At 36.5% G+C, this 12217-nt stretch overlaps 1 protein-coding gene across 1 annotated transcript in view; it reads right to left on the bottom strand.

The window, feature by feature from the left end:
- LOC139148237 (probable E3 ubiquitin-protein ligase DTX3) overlaps nt 1-12150 on the bottom strand; it is an 84900-nt gene extending 72750 nt beyond the window's left edge. Inside the window, exons 1-3 of the mRNA XM_070719550.1 lie at nt 11974-12150; nt 2013-2191; nt 1648-1712 (exon numbers count right to left, since the gene is read on the bottom strand). The gene's annotated coding sequence lies outside the window, so the exon portion shown is untranslated. The remainder of the gene's footprint in view (nt 1-1647; nt 1713-2012; nt 2192-11973) is intronic.
- Between the last annotated feature and the right edge of the window lie 67 nt (nt 12151-12217).

Raw genomic sequence — 12217 nt, 5'->3', positions numbered from 1 at the left:
TATGTTGTGGGTTCGAATCCGATTGAAAACTATCCGTATTTTCTACCCTGGGTTGGTAACACTGCTGGTGGACAGAATTGTCCCCGAGGTTATCGTTCGCTCAGTTAAAGCGATGAAATTCGTTTCTTCGCTTCGATAAAGTGTGTACGTGCGATGTATGATAGTGAGCATGCGTGCGTGAGTGCTTCACGAACTCTACAACGTGTTGAGCGGTCTCAGTCAGAAAAATGTAACAACTTAGCCGGCTATTGAACCACTCTTTTTGGGAGTGGAGATTTAGCCGAGTGGTTCTGTCTGTGGCCTCTCAGCTAGGCGACTGATGCCGTATGTTGTGGGTTCGAATCCGATTGAAAACTATCCGTATTTGTCCTCAAAGGTGGTTTACAAAATAATCATAAGGATTTTGATTGTCGTGCCGTTTGGCAGGCAATATTTTTTTGCGAAAAAAGGTGAACAGCTAATATCTTCATTAGAAAATGGCTGTTTGAACTAAAATTTTGTACATTGTTCATCTGTATGGTTAGAATAAAAACCATTAACGACATTTGAAAAAATAAGAAATATGGCCGCCATGCTAGAATTTTTCAGCTTGTTAAGTATGCGCATATCTAGGACCAGCAACAGTGAAAGTACCAGACGGCTCATGTTTATGCACTAGGGTTTATCTATAACCAGGATTTGTCCAGAAAATAACAGTCACCTCCATCCTCCTTAACCGCATTAATTATATGCATATCTAATTTTAGGCTAACAAATAGGGATAGAGGTCTCATTTTGTTTCACATGCCACAGTATTGGGCCAATTATTTTTACCAAATTTAGTATAGGTTTTTTTTCGTATCGTATATTGGTAATTATGAGACCAAAATGTTTCCAAATTTTTATGATTACCTTTAACGACCTTTGACCAACTTCTGTGTACATCAGCGACCATAAGATGTACAGGTTTTGTTACAGGTATGTATAGGGCCATTCTTTCGCAATTGTTCGGATGCTCTTAGGTAACCTTTGACAAACTCAATATAGTACTAATTCAGCAAACAACAGTGCCTTCTGATTTCTTCCTATTCGATATTGCTAAATGTAGGACCAAAATTTTTCCAAAATTTGGGATGACCTTGGATGACCTTTGACATAGTGCCGACCCGTGCATCTCAGTAATTACAGAGTCTACAGGTTTTGTGTTTCATGCATTCTGGTACTTATGTAATCGTTTCTGCCCCCAAACTTTATAGATGACCTTGGGTGGACCTTTCATCTACTTCAGTGTATCTCAGCTACTACAGCTTAAAGCTTTAGTTTATGATAGATATTGACGTGAACTGCGCCAACATTTATTGCAAACGATTTGACAACTTTAGATGACCTTTTACCTTCTTTAAACTCGATCCCGTCTTTGCTGCAAATAGCTATACTTCCTCCTGGCTTTTGAATATTACAGCGTCCGCTAGTGTTCAAATTTAATTTGAAACATCATTTGAGAGTAATGTTGATATTGGATTCGACTGTGATTTCTCATTTTTCTGATTGTCTCAACATGATGTTGAGGCGTTTTGCGACGTAGTTTACGGTAAAATCCGTGTAAAACTGTGTGACAGTTGAAGTATACACTGCGCACATACTGCAATCGCTTAGTAAGACACGTACCTGGGTACAAGGCGCAACTTGTAGATCATGTTCCTTTTTGTAGTTACTTAAGAATGACATAGCATCTGAAATTGTATGTAGAAAATATGAAAATCATCCTTCATGCTAAGAACTATGTGATGTGTTGAGAGCTATGGAGTCTGTTCCATTAATGTATGCAAGCAGTATTTTTCTTTCGAGGCCGAGTCGATGTTAATCCGATACTTAATGTATAGCAGGCATTGCAGACAAACGTTTTCGCATCAAGAAACGTCTCCTCATGACTGCCGTCGCCTCTGACAATGTATCATGGAAATTCAAAACTAAAATGTTGTATGTTGAGGCTTGACAGTTGTATTTCTATGACTTCAGAATACTATACCAACCTGTCTGCCTTTCAAATCGGACAAGAGCTCCAGGACTAGCAATGGCCTGTATCTGATCCGGTAATTTGACCTTAAACGGTTCGCTGGTTGACTTTTTGATAATTCTCTCTAATGCTTCTTTCCTCTTATAGGATGCAAATCCTGTTAGATGAAATGTGCGAGTGGGATCCATTTTCGCACTGTAGAAATCAGCATATGACATAAATATGTATAAAAATCAACTTTCTCGAGGCCACTGCATCTAGTCAACTAGGGATCCGAAGGTTTCAAAAAGAATACATTGTGGTTAATAAAATCAAATGTACGACAATGACGTTAAGAGTTTGAGAAAAACAAACGATCAGTAAACGAACATTACAGTTTAATCTTATTGAATGATAAATAAATAATAGTTTAAATAAATAAATTCATGAATTATATAGATAAATAATAAATAAATAAATAAATAAATAAATAGAAAAATAAATAAATAAATAATTAAATGTATCATTTTATCCCCACGCTTATGCCACGATCGTATCTTTATGATATATTACCCTGTCTGTTGATATATGTAATTGACTATAATAAGGTGATTAGATATGTTATGTTATATTTATTTATTAAAGTGTCATGTGTGGTCTTAAACAACTTGGTTGCCACACCCAGCCCCAAGGGCTTACAAGACACTGAAACAGTAAATAAAGTACATAGATATGAATAGTTCGAAATGTAATTTAAGTATAAGAAGCTTCTTGTCTCATTGAAAATGCATGATAGACATAGGATGCCAATTAGGATGGCATGTCGCTCATTAGAAATTTGAGTTTCTGTGTACATTAAATGAATCAAATACAGAGCACAAGTTTCTGGCTTTAGAGAACAATTGTTTCCTAATAACATTGTAAAGTGTGCAATCAAAAATAAAATGGAGCTCATCTTCTACTACATTTGGACAAAAATCACATAGTCTTTCCTCTTTAGGCACATTCGTGTAACGCCCAGTTTCAATTTTCAGAGGTAAGATACCAACTCTCAATTGTGCTAAAAGTGATCTTTTTGATCTAGAAATGGGAAATTGTAAATATTTCTCCATTCCATATTCTGTCTTAAACATCAAATATGTACGCAATTTGGGCTTTTCACTCAGTTGGGATGTCCAGTTACTAATATACAACGTTTTTAATGCATCTTTAATGACAGGAATACTACAAGCCTCTAAATTGCCAAATTTTTCCTGCAAACCAATTTCTGAAAATAAATCAAACATATCTTTAGCCCAGTTTTTATATTGTAACTGATATCCAAGTAAAAACTTGCTTAATCATTCTGTTATCAGGCATAACTGCTAATCTATTCCAGAGTCTTACCATGTTCAATTTATTCCTCAATAGACAAGGGTCCCAACCATATCTCCATTTATAGCAAGTATAGGGGCAAATTTGTGGACGCCAAGAAAATATGTAATCACTCTGTTTGAATTGACTCACATTTTGAAGAGAAACGGTAGCCCCAAATTGCAGAACAGTATTCTAAAATTGGAGTAATACAAGAATGAAATACAGTTGTAAAAGTGTTATATCTTAAATCCTTAAACATGTGTATCTTAGAAATAACTAATCCCAAAGCTCTACCTGCAGCACTTGCTAGGGTTTCAGCACTCACTTCAAAATTTAAGAACTGATCCAAAACTAAACCCAAATATTTATACTGAGAAACTACATCAAGATTTGTACCACCAAATTGAAAAATAAAGTCTGTTTTCATTTGTCCCATATTTCGAAAATGAACAATTTGTGTTTTGGACTTGTTCATCATCATACGCCCACCTTTTGCACCAATCTTATAGATGGTCAATCATCTTTTGTAAATTTGTCTCATTTTCAGCAAGCAAAACAATATCATCGGCATACAACAAATATTAATTAATGAGTACCAACTGGGATACCTAAAGCTAAATCATTAATCTCAATTGCTAAATCATTGATAAAAATAGAAAAAAGTGTTGGGGAAAGTACATCACCTTGTCTGACTCCATAAGTTGTTGCAAACCAAGACGTAAGGTTTCCGTTTACATTAATACATGATAAAGAGTTACAATACATACTTTTAATAGACTCATAGAACCTCCCATTAATATTATTTTGCAACAATTTATAGAACAGTAAGTCCCTGTCAACCCAATCGAAAGCCTTTTTTATGTCAACAAAACAGAAAAAGTTGGTAAATTTTGAGCTTTTCTATTTCGTATGATAAATTTAAGTGTATACATATGGTCAAGACAAGTTCTTGTTTTTCTGAAACCATTCTGTTCGTCAACTATTATTTTTTCTAAATCAAGGTATTTCGTTAATCTATTATTTAAAATACCAGAGTAAAGCTTACTAATGGTAGACAATAAACTAATCCCCTGTAATTTACGGGACACGTGGTCAGACAGAGAACTTTTTGGGATGGGTTTGATTACTACCCTTCCCCACTGTGAGGGCACTCTACCAGAAGTAAAGCAAAGTTGGAAAAGGTTATGAAGAATCTTAATCGCATGATCATTCTTTAAGATCTCGTATGGATTTTATCTGGACCAACTGCCTTGTTGCATTCAGAGCGATTAACAACATAAACAACTTCTTGTAAAGAAATATCACTATTCAGATACACATTTAGACTTGCATTATTTGCTAGATACATTTGTTCACACTGAGCTTTAGCACCGATGATTTTTGTATAAAAAGATCATCGAAAGTCGATTCATTCTCGATATCAGATAAATTATATAATCCCTCAAAATCACTTTTCCATTTATGTAAAACAAAATTAATATCATTAATTATCATACCATTGTCACCATAAACTTCAGAAGGAATGTCCTTCTTACACCTAGGTCATAACTTATTAATTTGGTTCCAAAATTCTGTTGGCTTTGACGCATTAAATATTCTATAATAGACATCAACTTACGATGATATTCTCTCTTGGCAGTTCGAAAAGTTTTATCAAACTTTCTTCGTGCTGTCAAAAACTCGTGTTTCAAAACTAGACCAACTCTTTTAGAACAATGACTATTCAGAAATTTACGTTCTTTTTCCCTAAATCTTTCCAAAGACTGGAAAGTTCACTCGACCAGAATGGTTTAGACGTTTTACGTTTTCTAGAACAAGTAGGAAAATCTCGATAATCAAGTTTCGAGTCCATTTCATGAAAAATACACTGACAGAGAGAATCATACAAAATTATCAATGACATATTGATTTTGTTGGCTAGCTTGTATAGTGTCCACGATTTGAATTATGGCATGCCTACACATATCAGAATCAAGAAATTAGGTGGGATACTTGAAATATTGTACTTTCTTTGTGTTGCTTCACTAGTGGAATCAGACATATTTGAAGACGCTTTATACATGCAAGCCTCGCATGTTGAAAACACAATAGAAAGAATAGAATGATCTGGAGCAGCACGATCACTTAAAAGTCAATGCAAATTAAAACAATCAATCAACTGAGATACTGGTAACACTTTGAATTCCTTACAATACTCAATATTGTTGTGCGGTAGAAAAATAGTCAACTACCGCTTTACCTCTATGAGAAATTGAAGTAAAATTATCATTGGCTCGAGTAGTCCTACTATTCACAATACACATTTTGATGTCTTTCCAAAACCAATAAGGCTTTCTCCATGTTTGTTGACAGTATGGTCGATACAACATCTTTCACCTACATTATCAATATCTGGTACATAATCTAGCAATGAACCAACTCTGCCATTTAGATCACCACAAATAATAACATTATCAACATCGGAATTTATATAGAGCTGACAAATTAAATGACTAAAGAAAGTAGTTGAATCTCTACCCCAAGTAGAAGTAGTGACTATCTGCACGATTTTGGAATTTCACTTAAACATACTGTGACGTAGCCACTCGATAGTTAATATTATATGATATTTTATGACTTGAATTTAGTTTGTATGACTGACAATGAATGACCGACATTGACCTATAGTAACCCTTCTGCACGTGGTGCATCGTGAGAACGATTCCCTTGTTTATTTTCGTGACCTTTTGATGTAACCGTTCATCCGTCTTTAGTGAACGTATTGTTTTGACAACTGCTTAAGTCATTAGCATTGACCGGACACTTAAGCTGGACCTCCTGCGTTATGTTGACAGATGTACTGATGGGAGCGACCTTCCTGTCCTTTGCACGTATGCCGACTGTCTTTAGTTAATTCTTTAGATAATGATAGGCGCATACCAAAGTCATGACAAAGCCAGATATTCACCCAATATAAACTCTGCATTTTAGTGTGTTAGAGTAGAAGCTGTTCAGAACCTGTAGAAGCTGTTCAGAACCTGTTGCGACGCCGATGACGACACTGACCGTGACCGACGCTTATTATTAGACTAGTGTGAGACATATAAGTTTTACCGTGTAACTTTATGTTACTCAGCTGAATAAAGTGCTACGATTTAGAGTATATTTCGGTGTATCGTTGCCGTCTCTTATACGTCTACAGTCCGACGTTCCAGTGTACGTACCCGACGATAGCCACATCACAACCACGCTACGTGACAACACCATGCTCTTTACAAGGGGATCTACAGGATAAACTATGCAGAAACATTTTTCGGTAGAAAACCAGCTGTATCTGTTAGATTACTATTTTGCCTGAACGTTTTCCCAAGCCCAATGTCTGCCTCTTTAGTCCCAACTGTCAATGATAGTTGTCATTTCTCATTCCCACACTTTGACAGCCAACATTAGTACTCATATGCACAAATTGTGGTCAATGATAAATTGATAATAGTGATTTATGTAGAGATGAATGATGTACCATTATTGCATATTATATGATAACTTTGTTAATACCAGTGAATTTCGTGCCATGATTCTCCAGATTATTACTGATAATTTGTACGATTATCGAGCACTATGGCCCAGGTGTTGTCTTCATCTACAAAATGACAGCCATCCCTAAAACTACAATATAATGCCGATAATAAATTCTCTTTCGACCCGTAATGGACTCAAGCAATGATTGCACTCCATACTGTACTCGACTTTGCCTTATGGAAGGCCGTAGCCTTCGTAAATGCAGAATATGTTTTGTATTTTCAAATCACGTTATGCATTACTCTGTCTTCATTAGGCATTGAGGTTGTTTTTTAAGGCATTTGCATTAATATTACTTACATGCAATTGATCATCTCTGGCATTTCGAACAATGTTGTAGGGGATTTAGCTAGTTGTGTAATGCACTAAGTCGGTCACTTTGCTATTGCAATACTGTTCAACCTAACTATAGCATTTAGCCGATTATGGGAAGCATTTCCTATTACGCTTATATCAGGCCACTAGAGCCATCGTTATAGGCATCTATGTTGATTTGCGAGTCTTCACTCACATATTGCAATAGCTTCTGTTTAGTATTCTAGGCACTCATTGTATGAAGGTAGAACACGCCTCGGGGACAGATAGTCTGACTCAATTTCTACAATTCTTTTCTGATCTACCACTTGTGGGGGCTCATTTTAAAGCTCTTGGAGAAAGAAAAACTTTCACCGTCTTAGTTTTTCGAAAATCAAAAATTTACTTTTTCGCCAATAGAGTTAACACAGGGATGGCGGCCATTTTGAATTTCAAATATCGCAAAATGTTGGGCAATTTGTTTCGCTAGTTCCAAACTTTGCACGGTGACCCCCGATTTTTATTGTTGATTTGGTAAGAGAATGGACGAAAGTTTCATTCAGGAAAGTTTGAGCAAAAGTTTAAGTCTTTCACTTTCGAGGCGCATACTACCTTGAGACAAACATTATGAAATAAGCTCTTTTAATCATTTTTACTAGTTATTGAGAATAGTAGGCTGGACATTTTTCAAATGATTACTCTTTAAAAAATAATCCCACTTTATTTATAAGTGTGCATGTATTATTTTATAGTTATTTTTGGCATTTATTTGAAATGTGAGTTTTCAATCACTTTGTGCTTGTTGTACAGGTGTTGGCACTTGTAATATAATTGAGCAATTCTCTATGCTGTGCTCCTGTATTTATAAATCGTGTCGCTTATTTTTAGTTATTTTTCATAGTATATATCGATATCTTTATGACTTTGATATGAACTGGTATTATTTAAGATAACATTATGGTTATTTTCTGAAAGTTACAATACATCATCAAAAATGTACTTCTCATAAATTTGTTTCGGCTTCTCTATTTCCTTTTCCAAAGTTTGTATTATTTGGATTATTTTGGAGCTTAACCAACCGCTTCTTTGGTGATTATCTCCACGTGAAAGCACTGAGAATTATTTATTTGCATTGGTTTCATTGTTAAATCCACTGTGATTGCTGCATTAGCCATCCACATTACCCTGGAACGTACTGCGCGGGCGCTGTTCTGTAATCTGAGATCGCCAAAGTTTTTAATCAATGTATCATATCATTGACGTAACCTTTTTATGATGATCAGATCAATTGTAGGCTCGCACTTTACAGTCCAAGTCATTCGCTTGTCGTCGGCATTTCCATCACTATTGAACCCATTTGTGCGGGGGCTGTTCTCAACTTCTAGTCTTCACAGTAGAACCAAACATTAAAGTGCATCACCCCCGTGCACTTTCCGTACATGGAAGTAGCACAGATCTCTATGGTCCTCCATGGTATACACGCTACATCTGCTTTGTCGGTGCCGTGTCAAACACCCACTTGGTTCAAACTACAAGAGGTGACCTCCAGAATCTTCGAATCAATGTCTCTCAGTACTTTGGCTTTAAATTTTGAATCTGTCCGAATGGACTCAACGCTTGTTCAATCCTTGAGTGAATGCCTACTCACCAACGTTTTACTTACATGCTATATGACCGGTCGTACGATCGCAGTGTCGGCTTACATCCACGCCTACATTCAGTTCTGGTGAGTAGTATACCAGTATAAATGTGAACAAAGGTCTTCCTTCAAAGAATTTTTTTTATTGCAGCGATGTTGCATAATCAATCTGTTTATCATACATCAACGGACTTGTACATAAGGGACTGGTGAGTTTCTTTGCCCTGAGGGGGCGGTGGATTATTTTTGCCGACGTCATAAAGTGGCTGATCCCCCATATTCCAACTTTCGAAAACAGGCATTCATCATTGCAATAAAATGCTGTGAAAAAATGAAACTGATGTAGCCTGCATCTGTTTACCTTGATCTTAAAAGGCAAATACAACTTTCTGTCTTGACAACCATACCATAGTTTCAATGTTTTACCTAGTGTACCTGCTTGGTTTGTACGCAGGAAACAAGTAGAAAACAGGCTCTATAATTTCATAATTTTCAAGTGATCAGAATACAAAATTCCTGAAAAGATAAGATAATCACAACTTCCAGTATAAGGGATACAGTCACTCTAAATGTATAAATTAAAATTAAAAATGTGCCGGGAGGATGCACTAAAAAATACAGAAAGTTGCTTTCTGTCGCTAAAATCTTAGTATAAACAAAAATCAAAATTTTAAAGACTTTTGCAGATTTTTTTTTACACCTTTGTCTTCTTATTTATTTATTTTTTATTTTGCAAACTAGTTTGAAGATTTTTTTTCCCTAACTTTCTGCTCTGAAATTTTTTTTCTGTTTTTGACCACCCCCCCTCCCAAGATCTAATGGCCCGTCCCTTACGTCCATGGTTAAAAGTACTGGCTGCATGATACGGCCGGCCGACCATACGGCTGGCACCACGAAAGTTTACAATTTCAAAGGCGCACGACTATTGGCGCGCACGCCCAAGAAATCCGCGACAAAACAGAAATATACGCGATGTCGCGGAATCCCGACTGGTGAGAACGCTGATGATTTGATACTAAAATACTTGTTATAAAGGTCATTCACAATGACGTCAACTTTGCTATTATTATGTAATACATACACTCGGTACCTTTGGCCTTGTGACCAAAAGTAAAGAACTCATTGAAAATTGATATAATGATATTGACGTAGCAGTGTGAGAGGATCTGATCACGCACTGCATGATATTCACGCGTACAGAGGATGATGTGACCAGTTTACATTTCTTGTACGCAGATGGCCACTGTGCATAAGGTCTTTACTCCAAATACAAGCAACATCTGGCAATATGTATTACATCCATGTTGTAAGAAGTAAATGTGGGGATGGGGTTTTATGATCAAGGTTGCTAAGTCTGACTCGGTAAAGAAGCAACAACAATCGTGTATTTGCAATGAACTCGCTAGGTTTATTGCTGCACAGACGGTGCGAGGGAAAGAACAGACTGAACAAGACTAGAAAATGTAGCAAAGTAAAACGTGCTTGCACGAACGTGATAGAAAACCAAAGGAGAAACATTTTGGCGGGAGATTAGTCCACTGTGATTGGTAGAAAGTCATTGAAGTGTCTGATTGGCTGAATGAATCGCATCCAGGATCCGCATGATCATATTACTACAAAGAGTTCAAATAAACTGTTATTTGTCTTCGACAGGTAAATATTTGAAGACTTTGAGTCACTACTTCGTTTCTGTATCTTGACGTCCTCTTGCTCGCTAGCTATTCCCGAACGATGAATGTATTACAAATCTGCGTAATTTTCAAGGCCTTCAAGTAAATGCTTAATATATCATTGCAACTACCTAAGATGTGGACTAAATGTCTCTAACGTCATTAAGATGTCTAATATAGATTAGTAAGAGCCAAATTGCTGACATATTATTGCACATGCCAAGCATTAACTTCAATAATGCCTAAATGCTGATGCCAAAGACAACCATTATACACCGATGCCATCAACATTACTGTAGATTTCTCAAAATAATAAAAAATTTTACTATTATATCGCAAATAGCTAAAATCCCAATTAAATGCTCTAAAGCGCTAGCTAAATTGCCTTAAACATCAATGCAAATGCCAACGATGTTTATGTTGATATCTTCGATATAAGTGCGATGCCGAGCATGAACTGAACATGTGAAAGACAGTATACGCAATGCCAACAGAAGTCATCGACAATACCTAAAATAATAAACGACTTTTACGTTTTTACAAATACCTGTAGTAGTAGATGAACAGCTTAAATTGTTGAAGATTCTTAAATCATTATGTACATACCTCCCATACTTGTAAACTGGTAAATAATTAATCAAAGGGCTGTTAAGTTGTCAAACATTCTTAATGTCACAAATAAACGCTTTTATTATCAGCCACATTTATATAACACTAATAAAAGTGCTTACAATATTATGCAAATGGCTACATCACAGTTAGTTAAATGCCTAAAATAACAAACGACATGCATTAACAATCAGCTAAATTGTCCATAGCATTTATGAAAATGTCTAATATAATGCGTACAAAAGTATTGCAAAGGCCTAAAATCAGGATCTGAATGCCTAATGACGTTATAGTAATACCTAGTATGTTCTGAAATGCTGAAACGTGTTCTTAAAATTGTAAAGATAAATATGCTGCGGAGTTCCATAGATATCTGTATAATATGCACTGAGTAAAAAGTCGGAGTCCCTCTCGGTACTCCGGTTGTTTCAAGCCCCCACCCATTTTTTGTCTCTAATTTTCTTTTCCAGTTCCATCCCCTCCCGCCGTTAATTGTCCTCGTTCCCTAGACGCTATGGAGTCAGCCACCATTATGTTATGTAAGGTCACGACTCTAGCTCTGAAACTGAAAACTGGTAATACACATAACAATATGAAGTTTAGGGGTTTCAGTTACGTTCTAACCTGCCTTCCATTTCTCTTGTTATCGAATGTTTAAGCTTATCGCATGTTTCGATTGTGAACCCAATATGTGCCAGGGACGAGTTCTGCCTAGCAGGGTTGTGTATTGTTCTTGGCTGTGGTTGGAGGCACAGCCGGTAACAATGATGCAACCCTGTGCTCAGACAAGGACGTGTTTTTGCCAAATTTCAGGGCCCGGATGTATGCGTGTGAGTACACAGCAGCACCAGCGCTTTAAAATGTATCCTTACCTGTCAAAATACATTGCAGTCATTATACACAGCTATTGCCCGAAATCATGAACAAGTACATCAGCTTGTCCTTTGTCGATTTTCTCATGTCTTGCACCCGCTGTCCTGCAAAATGGCGGTGGACGTTGCATTCATTCGTGTACTTGTTACTCAGGCTATGAGACCCAATCATAGATAATAACGCTGTGGAAACTACAAATGGGCGAACAAGGCGCTAGCTGGTACTAACCTTAACATATCCAAC

Source organism: Ptychodera flava, chromosome 13, assembly GCF_041260155.1.
Source record: "Ptychodera flava strain L36383 chromosome 13, AS_Pfla_20210202, whole genome shotgun sequence".
NCBI lineage: Eukaryota > Metazoa > Hemichordata > Enteropneusta > Ptychoderidae > Ptychodera > Ptychodera flava.
This window is presented reverse-complemented; position numbering and strand designations above follow the sequence as displayed.